We start from the raw sequence: 12,043 nt of genomic DNA on the forward strand, positions 1-12,043 counted from the left end.
GCTTAATTCTCAAAAGGGAAAAGAAGATGGGATAGAGTATAGTCAAATGCAACTTGATTCAAATGAAATGTTTTAATTTTTCCCAGAAGAGTTTACCTATTCCTTGTGTAGTGCTTTTAATAAAAATTTTGTTTCGCCAAAGATCTGATTTTGTTTTGGCTTTCACTCTATTCATCTAAACTAACCTTGAGAAGGCAAATGTTTGATTCCAGAAATCCACCCTTAAGGCATTGGTGAGCGTAACAAAGAGACTGCTTTCAGGTAATTATAAAAGATAATTTTTTTAAAGATTTTATTTATTTATTCGATAGAGATAGAGACAGCCAGTGAGAGAGGGAACACAAGCAGGGGGAGTGGGAGAGGAAGAAGCAGGCTCATAGCGGAGGAGCCTGATGTAGGGCTCGATCCCATAACGCCGGGATCACGCCCTGAGCCGAAGGCAGACGCTTAACTGCTGTGCCACCCAGGCGCCCCTATAAAAGATAATTTTTAAAAAAGATTTCAGCAGTGTAAAATTTTAGAGCTTGGGTCTAGGATTCCTGGACAGCAAGTTTGATGTGTTTCCTCCAGGAGGAGCAACTTTGTACAACTACCGGGAATAGGTAGGTATTAAATAATATGAAGTTCCTTTTCACAAATGCGTCCTTACACTTTCATGTTAAGAACTTATTAAGAGGAGTCATTCCAGGCATTAAACATGTTTTAAGTGCTCATCTGAGCAATACAATAAACTCATGGGTTCACACATTTAACTGCAGGGTCTTTTTTATGACTTTGCACACAGTTAAGAGAAAGAAATGATGAGTCAATTAGACATCAAGAGTTCTTGCACTATAGGTGAGAAGGGGAGAGAGGTGTTAAGGAGAACTGAGAAAGATGAGTAGAAAAAACCAGGGGGAATGGGGGCTGGGTCCCACAGTAGATGTGGGAGCCAGGGTTTGGAGAACCTAATGGCTACCTCAAGTCAGAAAAATACCCCAGAGTAAGGCTGGATAAAAACGGAAGACCAGGGGTGCCTGGGTGGCTCAGCTGTTAAGCGTCTGCCTTAAGCTCAGGGCCTGATCCCAGTGTTTTGGGATCGAGCCCCGCATCAGGCTCCTCCACTGGGAGCCTGCTTCTTCCTCTCCCACTCCCTCTGCTTGTGTTCCCTCTCTGTCTAATAAATAAATAAAATCTTAAAAAAAAAAAAAAAAGGAAGACCAAAGGAGAGACCATTCCTTGGGCTCCGAGTTTCCCTGGTCTGAGTGATGGCCTTTAGTCTGGCAGATAGAATCAAACCTCCTATGGACAAAGTTGAAAACATCAGCTCTAACAAGGCAAAACACTAACAAGGACGAAAAGTTACGGAAAGATACAAAAGACCAAGTACGTCTTCTATGTGATTTATACACCTTAACTCTTGAGGACCTAAAACCACCTTGGCAGTTTGGTACCATTAATAATTCCATTTTACAGTTAGGAAAAGGAGACAGGAGGTTAAAAGTAACTCTGTTAGCCCATTAGTACAAATCCACCTTTGCCAGAGATCCCAAAATATTTCCTACTGGTTCCTAACCACTCCACCAACAGCTCTGAATAAGCAGGTTGAGACACATCCTGAAACAAATTGAAACAAATGAAGAACAGACCTACTTTTAAGGGGAAGGGTTCTCAAAGAGCCAGAGAAAAAAGCAAGTTGCCGAACAATATGTAAAGTTGCATCCTGTAAGGCAATAAAAACACAAATCCCAAAAAACTAATGATGTACTGTATGGTGACAAACATAACATCATGAAAAAACAAAACAAAACACAAATCCTAAATAATATGTATTTTCTGTGGGGTGTATGTACCTATAAACTTCAAAATATATCTGTGTACATATATGTATATATACCTATAAATATATTTATATATATTGGAGGCGCCTGGCTGGCTCTCTGTGAAGCACGTAGCTCCGGATCACGGATTGTGAGCTGGAGCCCCACAGTAGGTGTAGAGATTACTTTAAAAAAAAAAAATCTTTTAAATAAATAAATAAATAAATATAGACTGGAGTTACACAGATAGTATATAAATAAATATATTTGTTGGGGTTTGTGTGTATATAAATACAATCATGTAAATATGCACGTATAAGCATATGTATTTATATGTATAATAAAAGTATATTTAATATATTTACATCTATCTATATGTATATATAAATACAGTTATATGTACCCACACATATGTCCTCACATTATTACTTGGAGTGTGTGTTTTACCGTCCTACGATATAGTATCTTGCGTATTGATCTGCAACATATATGTATGTGTATGTGTATGCTAATCAATATAAAAATCAGGACGCTCGACAGATAAACTGCTTACTTCTGGGGAGGGGAGAAAGACCGAGATTGGGTGTAACGGTCAGTCGGAGTTTTAGACCTTCTCGAAGACCGCCGAGAGGGTAGGCCGGGGACGCAGATTGGGGTCCCCCGGGGCGTGGCGGGAAGCAGCAGAGCCCACGCCCCGCAGGCCACCGCCCGAGGAGCAGCCCACCTGCGCTCCTGCGCCGGGGGGTGCGCCCGCGCCGGACCGGCCCATCCTCCCCTCCAGGGAGAAGGAAAGGGCGGAGCCTGAGGCAGGACCCGCCCCCGCCAGCGGCGCGCTGGAGGCCTGGGCGGGTCTTCCGCTTCGCGAGGGGCTACTTCCGGATCCGGTGGCGAACGGCGGGCGTTCCGAGTTAGGTGGTGCTGGGCAGGCGGGGAATTTGTGCTGAGGCCAGCGCGCGATGAGAGTTGCTGGGAGGCAGCTTAGGGGCCGGGGAGTGCGGGGCGAGGGGCGGAGGGCGGCGGGGCGGAGGACTCGAACCCCAAGCGTGATGGCTAGGGGTCAGGTTGGATATCCCAGTAAAGGGAAGGGCTTGTGGACCAAGAGTAGGAGGTTGGAGGATGTGTGTGGAGCTCATCTCAGTTAACCGTTGAAAAGAGAAGCCACAACCGTCAGAAAATCTCACCTTACAGCAGGAGAATAAAGGATGTCAGAGGCAGACACTCTCACCAGGCTACTCTGATTCGGAAGATCACACTCAGCGCACAGCAGCTAGAATCCAGTCTTCCAGGAACCAAGACCAAAGGATCAGACCTAACCAAAGAAAATACTGCTACTGGGTGACAGTTACAAAGAGCTGGCCATAAATATGTGAACCGACTTAATCCTCACCGCGATCCCTTAAGGTTAGGTGGTGGTAAAACCTTAACAAAGGAGCTGAGGCAAATGTTAAAGACTTTAAAATCGCAGCTAGTAGTGGCAGAAGTCCCTGTAAACGTTCAACTGGTTACAGAGGTGGTTTTTCAAGTAGTCTGAGGTATCGACATTGGAGACGCCTAATTCAGTTTGGGGAATGGCTGAATTAAGTATGGAATACTGTTGTACTAACATGGGAAGTTCCCCCAGGACGTATTTTGGAGTGGAGAACAAAATGCAGGTTGCGGAACAATATGTATTTAGTCTTTCTTTCAGGCAAATGCTGTTTTATTGTGGTACATACTTATCTCTGTAAATGAACAGAGGAAAAACTGGAATAATGTACATTAAACGATAACATGACTACGGAGGGAAGGGGGGACAGGGATTTAAGCCAGCTATGGCAAAATAGAGCTTTATTCTCATTCATGTGGTTTGGAGGGGAATGTAGCCAGAAAAACATGTATGTTTCTTATATAATAACTGTAAAATGACTAAAAATTACATTTTTATCTTTTTGAGCGTCCACTCTGTTATAAATGGCATTTAAATAGTTTGGGAGAAAAAAATCCACCATTAAGGGGTGGAGAATTGGGGGTTATGAGAATATGAACATGAAAGTATTCCTGGGGAATCCCCAAAAGAATGTTAAAAGACATTTTGGACAGTGCAGTAATTCACTGTTTAGTCTCAAGGAGCTTAAAAAACTGCTATCCGAAACCCGTTCTATGTCTACATCACATGGCTCATTGGGTGGAAACTGAAAGGCATTAAGTAATGTCCACTTTTCAAATAGGCATCCTGATATTTTCAGTGGAAATATTTTGTAGACTAACTTTATAAAATGGGGATTTTTATTTACAAAGCTATTCATTTCAATAATAGTATTAATGATTATCTAACATTTTATACCTGTCAATTTTGTAACCCTATATAAAAATTGTTAAAAATGAAAAACATCTCTTGCACATTGCTCTGGGGTTGAGGCCCCCAAACCGAAAGAGGTAAGTCCTAGGATTAAAATGGGAGTAACCCACCCTCATTGGCAGTAACCACTTGAAATTGCCATTTAAAATATATCAGTGGACATAAGGAATGTAAGGACCAATTTTGGTTTGAAGATCCCTGGATTATTCACTTTATTTAAGAAAGAGGAAAGCAGACAGAGATGTGCTCACCTGAAAAGTCTCCTTTGCTCTGGGACTTCCTGTCAAGTGGTTGGCAAGATCCCATAAATTAGGGTTCTAATCCGGATGACATCACAACTGTTGCCTGGTAGCCAGCCAGATCAACAGAATTTTCATGAGGTGTTGGCTTAGGGCATTCCTTACCCTGGTAAGATGCTTGAAGTCTAGTTTAGGGTATGTATTAATTATTGCTGTGTAACAAATTAGCCCCCTGCCAAACACAGGAAACATATTTTCCCCTCACGGTTTCTGAGGGTTGGGAATCAGATCAGTGCAGCTTGGTGGTTCTGGCTCAGTCCATCAGGTTGCAATCAAGCAGTTGTTCTGGGCAGCAGTCATCTGACATCTCAAGACGGCAGCATCCCATCTACTGGGGATAAAGAATCTGCTCCAAGTGCACTTCTGTGTCCCTGGCAGGCCTCAGGTCCCCATCACCCCTATTTGGGCTGCTCACGACGTGGCAGTTTGTTTTCACCCAGAGCGAGAGATGGGGGAGAGCAAGATGGAAGCCACAGTGTCTTTTAAACTAATCTTAGAAGTTACGTACCATCTATTCGCTGTATGCTAGTGATCATACAGACCAACCTTAGTACAATGTGAGAGGGAACATGAAAAGGGTATGAAGACCAGGAAGCAGAGATCACTGGGGCGATCTTGAAAGCCAGCTTCCACAGTGTGAGACCATTTCCCAAACTCTCACTCTCATTGATAATTACCAGATACCTACAGGGTGCTAAAGCTGTAGTAGAAATAAAGGAATTAGGAACACTACAAACTGGAGGATGAAACACTGATACAATTTCCTTAACATCAGATGGATGACGAGAAATGGATAAAATGTATACAACCACAGTTCTACACACATACTAAACTCATTATTAGTTACCTTGTGTAATATTCTTTTTTTTTTTTAAGATTTTATTTATTTATTTATTCGACAGAGAGAGAGACAGCCAGCGAGAGAGGGAACACAAGCAGGGGGAGTGGGAGAGGAAGAAGCAGGCTCATAGCGGAGGAGCCTGATGTGGGGCTCGATCCCACAACGCCGGGATCACGCCCTGAGCTGAAGGCAGACGCTTAACCGCTGTGTCACCCAGGCGCCCCCCCTTGTGTAATATTCTTAAACAACCCTTTGTTTATCCATCCAACTGAGACAGTATCTCTTAATTACCCACTAGATTAAAAAAAATCACATTTCTACCTCTTACCATCTTATTACTTCCAAACATGTATGGAAATAACATTAACTTTACACTGTTAAGGTTTATAGCATTTACTTTCTGTTGGGTAACCATAACACGTAACGCGATGATTACTAAAGGTAGCTAGTGGTGGCTTCCTCTGACTTTCCTGATATCCCCCCAGTTGAGAGAATTGACTTTGAAGTCCATGTGGGTATTGATTAGGAGGGTTGGTACTGGGGTTGGTAGAGGAGAAACTGGGTTGGCAATTGTGCATACACATACACACAGACACTGCCCAAAAGAGGAAGGCCTACTCTGGAATGCCAACTCTTTTGTTCAGGGTTTCTGGAGTTGGCTCTCTGACTTAGGGTAGATTGAAAGATGTTTGTGACTCTTGTAGCAAAAAAAGCCTGAGAGTCTGTGGCATGATGTGGCAATAGAAACCTACAAAATACCACCATTGCATCCTTCTAATCAACTTTGAGAACTCCCGTCCTTGCCATGAAGAAGTTTCCATCCCTTTAGAGAGTTTGTCTTTGTTTCACTGTGAGGGAAAAGCGATACTGTACATGCAGTGTAGGTGGAGAAAGTGGGTAAGGGTGCCGTCTATGCAGCCAAAGGTCAACAGTTGTTAAGTCATTTCTGTCCTACTTCTTGTGTGACTCCGTCCCTGCTCTAGAGGCTAAAACTACAAGAACAATTTCCAACTCTGCTCTGACCCTCTCTCATGAATGCTTAAGTCATGGGTCTTACTTTTCTGTTCATTCGTGTGATCCCATAGACTACCACGAGAGTGGCCTGAGCAGAGACTGGCAAGGAAGGCTGGAGTAGCTCTTGAAAGGCCCTGTAGGCCATGCAGGGAGTCTCAATTTTGTTCTAAATGCAGTGGAAGGGCTGACCCACCCCAAGACCCAACTGGCCCTCCTGGTTTCATCTTCAGATAACTACTTTCTTTTAGGAGAAATAGCTTTTGGCCTGGTACTGGGTCTTAGTAGAGACTGAGTGCTTAACTATGGACCACCAAATTACCATAGAGCCTGAGCTGCTTATCATGAACTGGGTGTTATCTGATCCGCTAAGCCCTAAAGTTGGGTGTGTGCAGGAGCACATCCATCATGTAAATGGTATATGTGAGATCATGTCCAGGCACGCCCCAAGTGCACAGATTCCATGAAGAAATGGCTCAAATGCCCATGGCCCCCCACTCCTGCTACAATACCTTCTCTTTCCAAGCCTGCGTGTATGGCTTCATGGGGGAGTTCTCTATGATCAGAGCTTGTACAGAGACAGGGAAGACTCGGGTCTTGTTTTCAGATTGTTCTGCACAATAGGCAGGCACCACTGGAAAGTGGACAGCTGCAGCATAACAGCCCTTTTCTGGAACATCCCTGAAGGACAATGGTGAAGGGAAATCCTCCCAGTGAACAGAACTTCCAGGCAATGTATCCGATTGTTCATTTTACTTGGACGGAGAAATGGCCAGATACATGATTATATACTGCTTCGTGGGATGTGGCCAATGATTTGGCTGGATTGTCAAGGACTTGGAAGTAATATGATTGGAAAGTTGGTGACAAGGAAGTTTGGGGAAGGGATTTGGCTAGATCTCTTTCAGATGGGTGAAAAATGTGAAGATATGTGTAGCCCATGTGAATGCTCACCAAAGAGTGATCTCAGCAGAGGATTTTCATAATCAGGTCGTGGATACTATCTAGTCATCCTCTTTCCTCAGCCACTCCCGTCGTCACCCAGTGGGCTAACGAGCAAACTGGCTGTGGTGGCAGGGATGGAGGTCATAGATGGGCTCAGCAACATGGACTTCCACCCACCAAGACCGTCCTGGCTAGAGCCCCTGCTGAGTGCCCAATCTACCAGCAGCAGAGACCAACACTGAACCCCCAGTATGGCATCATTCCCTGGAGTGCTGAGCCAGGTCGATTACGTCAGACCACTTCTCTCATGGAAGGAGCAGTGTTTTGTTTTTACTAAAATAGATACTGTAGGCACAGATTTGCCTTCTCTGTGTGCAATTATTCTGCCAAAACTACCCTTTGTGGACCTACAGAATGTCTTATCCGCTGTCATGGTATTCCACACAGCATTGCTTCTAATAAAGGAATCCATTTTCCAGCAAATGAAATATGGCAATTGACCCTTGCCCGTGGACGTCTCTTGTCTTACCATGTTTCCTACCTTCCTGAAGCAACTGACTGGATGGAATGGCCGTTTGAAGACTCAGTGACCGTGCCTGTTAGGTGGCCACACCTTGCAGGACTGGGGTAAGGTTCTCCAGAGAGCTGTTTATGTTCTGAGTCAGTGTCCAATAAATATATGGTGCTGTTTCTCCCTCATCCAGGATCCATAGGCCTGTGAATCAAGGAGTTGAAATGGGAGTGGCACTACTCAGTATTAACCCCAAGTGACTCTAGTATTTTGCTTCCTGTCTCTGTGACCTATACTCTACTGGCTTAGAGGTCTTCGTTCCAAAACGAGGTCGAAAAGGTCTTATTTCTTCTACCAGCAGACACAACAATGCTTCAACTGAACTTCAAGTTAAGACCATCATATAGCCACCTTAGGCTCCTCATGACCCCAAACCAACAAGAAAAGAAGGGAGTTACTATACTGGCTGGGGTGATTGATCCTGACTACCACGGAGAGATTGGACTTACTTCCACAATGGAAGTAAGAAAGAGTCTGGAATACATGAGATCCCTGAGGGTGATTCTTGGGATTATCTTGCCCTATGATTAAAGTCAATGGAAAACTACAACAACCCAATCTATGCAAGACTACTAATGGACCATACTCTTCAAGAAAGGAGGTTCGGATTGCCCCATCAAGTAAAGAACTATGGGCAGCTGAGGTGCTTGCTGAGGACAAAGGGAATACGGAATGGGTGGTGGAAGAAGGTAGTGAGTTATAAATGCCAGCTACAACCTTATGACCAATTACAGCAACAAGAACTGTAACTGTCATGAGTATTTGTTCCTTATTTTGTTATGACCGTGTTTGTGTAAGTGCGTGCATGCATATTACCCATCTACCGAATATCTTTATTTTCTTCATTCTCTTATCCTCTTATCACGTGACATAAGATGCATTGACTTTGTATCATAGTATTTAAGCACTGTTAAGTTTACATCATAGTTTTTAAGTTATAAGGTATCCAAGAAGAGTGAGCATCTCCCAAGGACTTTCGTCCTCTTCTGAGGAAAGGCGTAGTGCACTTTGGGTTCTGGTCAGGATAGTTGTGTCATGTCAGGCAGGAGTATGACCTTCTCGCTGTCTTTGTTTGGGGACTAAGTATGGGATAACAGGATGCATACGTGTGCCAGGTTGACAAGGGATGGACTCGCGATGTTTAATGTGTCAACATGGCTGGGCCATGGCCAGATATTTGATTAAATATTATTCTGGATGTCTCTGTGAGGAGTTTTTTGATGAGGTGAAACATTTAAATCAGTGGATTTTGTGTAAAGTGGATGGCCCTTCATAACCTGAGTGTGCCTCATCCAATCAGTCAAAGGACTTCCTGAACCAAAAGACCGACTTCCTCCGAGCAAGAAGGAATTCTGCCAGTAGACAGCGTTTGGACTTGACCAGCAACATCAGCTCTTCCCTGGCCCATCCTGCAGATTTTATTTATTTATTTTTAACCTTTCCTTTTTTTTTTTTTTTAAGATTTTATTTATTTATTTGACAGAGAGAAAGCAAGAGAGCACAAGCAGGGGGGAGCAGCAGAGGGAGAGGGAGAAGCAGGCTCCTCACTGAACAGGGAGCCCAATGCGGGGCTCGATCCCAGGACCCTGGGCTCTTCTCTTAAAAGAAAAAAAGTGCTTCTCTTAAAAGAAAAAAAAAAACATTTACAGATGTAGTTAAATTCCTATTTTGAATCATTTCTGGTCCCACTCTTCTCCCTTCCTCTCAAGAGGTAATCTCTTTCTTAAAGTCAGATATCATTCCCATCCATATTTTATTTTATTTATTTTATTTTATTTTATTTTTTTAAAAGATTTTACTTATGTATTTGAGAGAGAGAAAGAGAGCACAAGTGGGTGGAAGGGCAGAGGGACAAGCAGACTCCCCACTGAACTCAAGGAGCAGGATACGGGGCTCAATCCCAAGACCCTGAGATCATGACCTGAGTTGAAGTCAGACGCTTAACTGACTGAGCCACCCGGGTGCTTCCCCATCCATATTTTACTATTTCTACAATAAATACATGTCCCAGAATAATATTCTTTTTTGTGTATTCAAAAAAAAATTTACATACATGACATCATACTGTACTTTACAAGGTCAAATTTAGGGCCAAACTGCCTGTGTGTGTGTTTGCGTGTGTTTGTTTTTTTTTTTTTTCTTCACCTACCACATGAAGTGCACTAACTTAACTAAGCACCTTGAATCTTGTTGAATCATTGTAACAGTTCTATAATATTCATTTGCATATAATATATATATATATATGTATATATATATATATATATATATATATATATATATATATATATATATATATAATGTATTTGCTTATTTCCCTATTGATGGACCATACAAGGGAGTCCAAAGGAAATCCAGCCACAAAGGAATCTCTTTCTGGGGTGGCAAAAGGTGTTTTAAAAATCAGATAGTGGTGATGGTGGCCCAACTCTGAGTATACTAAAAACCAGTCATTTGTACATTCGAGAAGAATTTTAGGATGAGTTTTGTGGTATGTAAATTATCTCAATAAAGCTTAAAAAAAAAGAGAGAGAGAGAGCAATTACAAGTGACTTGAAAAAAAAAAAATCCTGGTTGCCCCAAACACAAAAGGCTGTGTGACCTGAGGCAAGCTGTTTATTTGAAAAGCTCTCTTTGCCTCTATGTTCTCAACTATAAAATGGGATAATTACAGCACCTAACCTGTAAATTTGTAATGAGGACTGAATGAATTAACATTTGTGAAAGCACATTTGTGAAAGCATTTGTGAAAGCACTTGTGAAAACAGGGTGAGGGAGCAGAGCTGACACAGTGCTCAATAAATGTTAGCAATTATTATTTTATTATTATTGTTATCACAAAACCTTCTGCAACTTATGCCGTGTTGTTTTCAATGTTCATGATAAGGCATGTGGACATACACATATGTATGTATCCTTGGGCACATATAGAAGTGTCCAAAGGGAGGGCACCTGGGTGGCTCAGTCAGTTAAGCGTCTGCCTTTGGCTCAGGTCAAGATCCTGGGGTCCTGGGATCAAGTTCAGGGTCCTGGGATCAAGTCCTCCATTGGCATCGGGCTCCCAGCGGGGAATCTCCTTCTCCCTCTCCTTCTGCCCGACCCCGCCCCCCCCCCTCCCGCTCGTGCATGCTCTGTCTCTCAAATAAATAAATAAATAAATAAATAAAATCTTAAAAAAAAAAAAGAGGTGCCCAAATGGAACCTCAATGGAAATTAGATTAGTGGATCTTGGTATGCACCATTTAATGTTACTCATTATCCCTAAGTAGCTCTTTAGTAACGTATGATCTCTCCTTTTCCTCCACATCCTCACCCACGCTTGGTATGAAAGACTAACTTTGCAAATATAATAGTTTGAGATGATAGTTCACCATTTAATTTGCACTTACCTGTACCTAGCAAACTTTGTGTATCTTTTTCTATGTTTATTGGCCGTTTGGGTTCCTTTCCAGTTAACTGCATGTTTAATATTGCATGCTTATATGTTATATCATGTTTCTATTTTTTAATTAATTTGTGGGCAGCCTAGATATAGTCTGGTTACGGAGTAAAGGCCGACTCATGTTTTAGGCATGGACAAGTGGCTGGATTGTGCGCTGCTTGAACGAAGTGAAGCAGTGGAAAACGAATTTTAGAAGGAATATCATGAGTTTGCTTTCAGAAATTTGAGGTGCTTTTGAGTCATCCAAGAGAACAAGTCTGTGCTGCAGAGATACATTTGGGAGTTGTCAGCTTATAGAGGGTATGCAAAGTGATAGCAATGCATATGGTTATCTCCTGAGAGAATTTGGAGTGATGTGACAAGAGCCCTTCAGAATTATGCATTTGGATAAGGAGAATCCAGAAAGGGATCCTGAGATGGAGGGCCAGTAAAATAGAGGAAAAACTAGAATTGTGTGATACCATGGAAGCCAAGAGAGGAATGTGCTCTTCCCCTGCCCCACCCCCACCCCCAGTTTTTGTAATGGCTGCATAAGGTTTTACTGCATGGGTGTACCCCAACTGATCTTCTATTTGGGAACTTGGATTTATCCCAGTGCTTTTCTAATATAAACTACACTTTGATGATCACTCTTGTAGATTTATCTTTTTTCACTATTCTGATTATTTCCTTTGTATATACTCCTGTATGTAGGTTAAAAAGTATGCCTATTCACTCCTCCGCTGGTAGCCTGCTTCTTCCTCTCCCACTCCCCCTGCTTGTGTTCCCTCTCTCACCGGCTGTCTCTCTCTGTCAAA

Source organism: Ursus americanus, chromosome 2 (assembly GCF_024610735.1).
Source record: "Ursus americanus isolate L20-20 chromosome 2, mUrsAme1.1.p, whole genome shotgun sequence".
In the NCBI taxonomy this organism is placed as follows: domain Eukaryota; kingdom Metazoa; phylum Chordata; class Mammalia; order Carnivora; family Ursidae; genus Ursus; species Ursus americanus.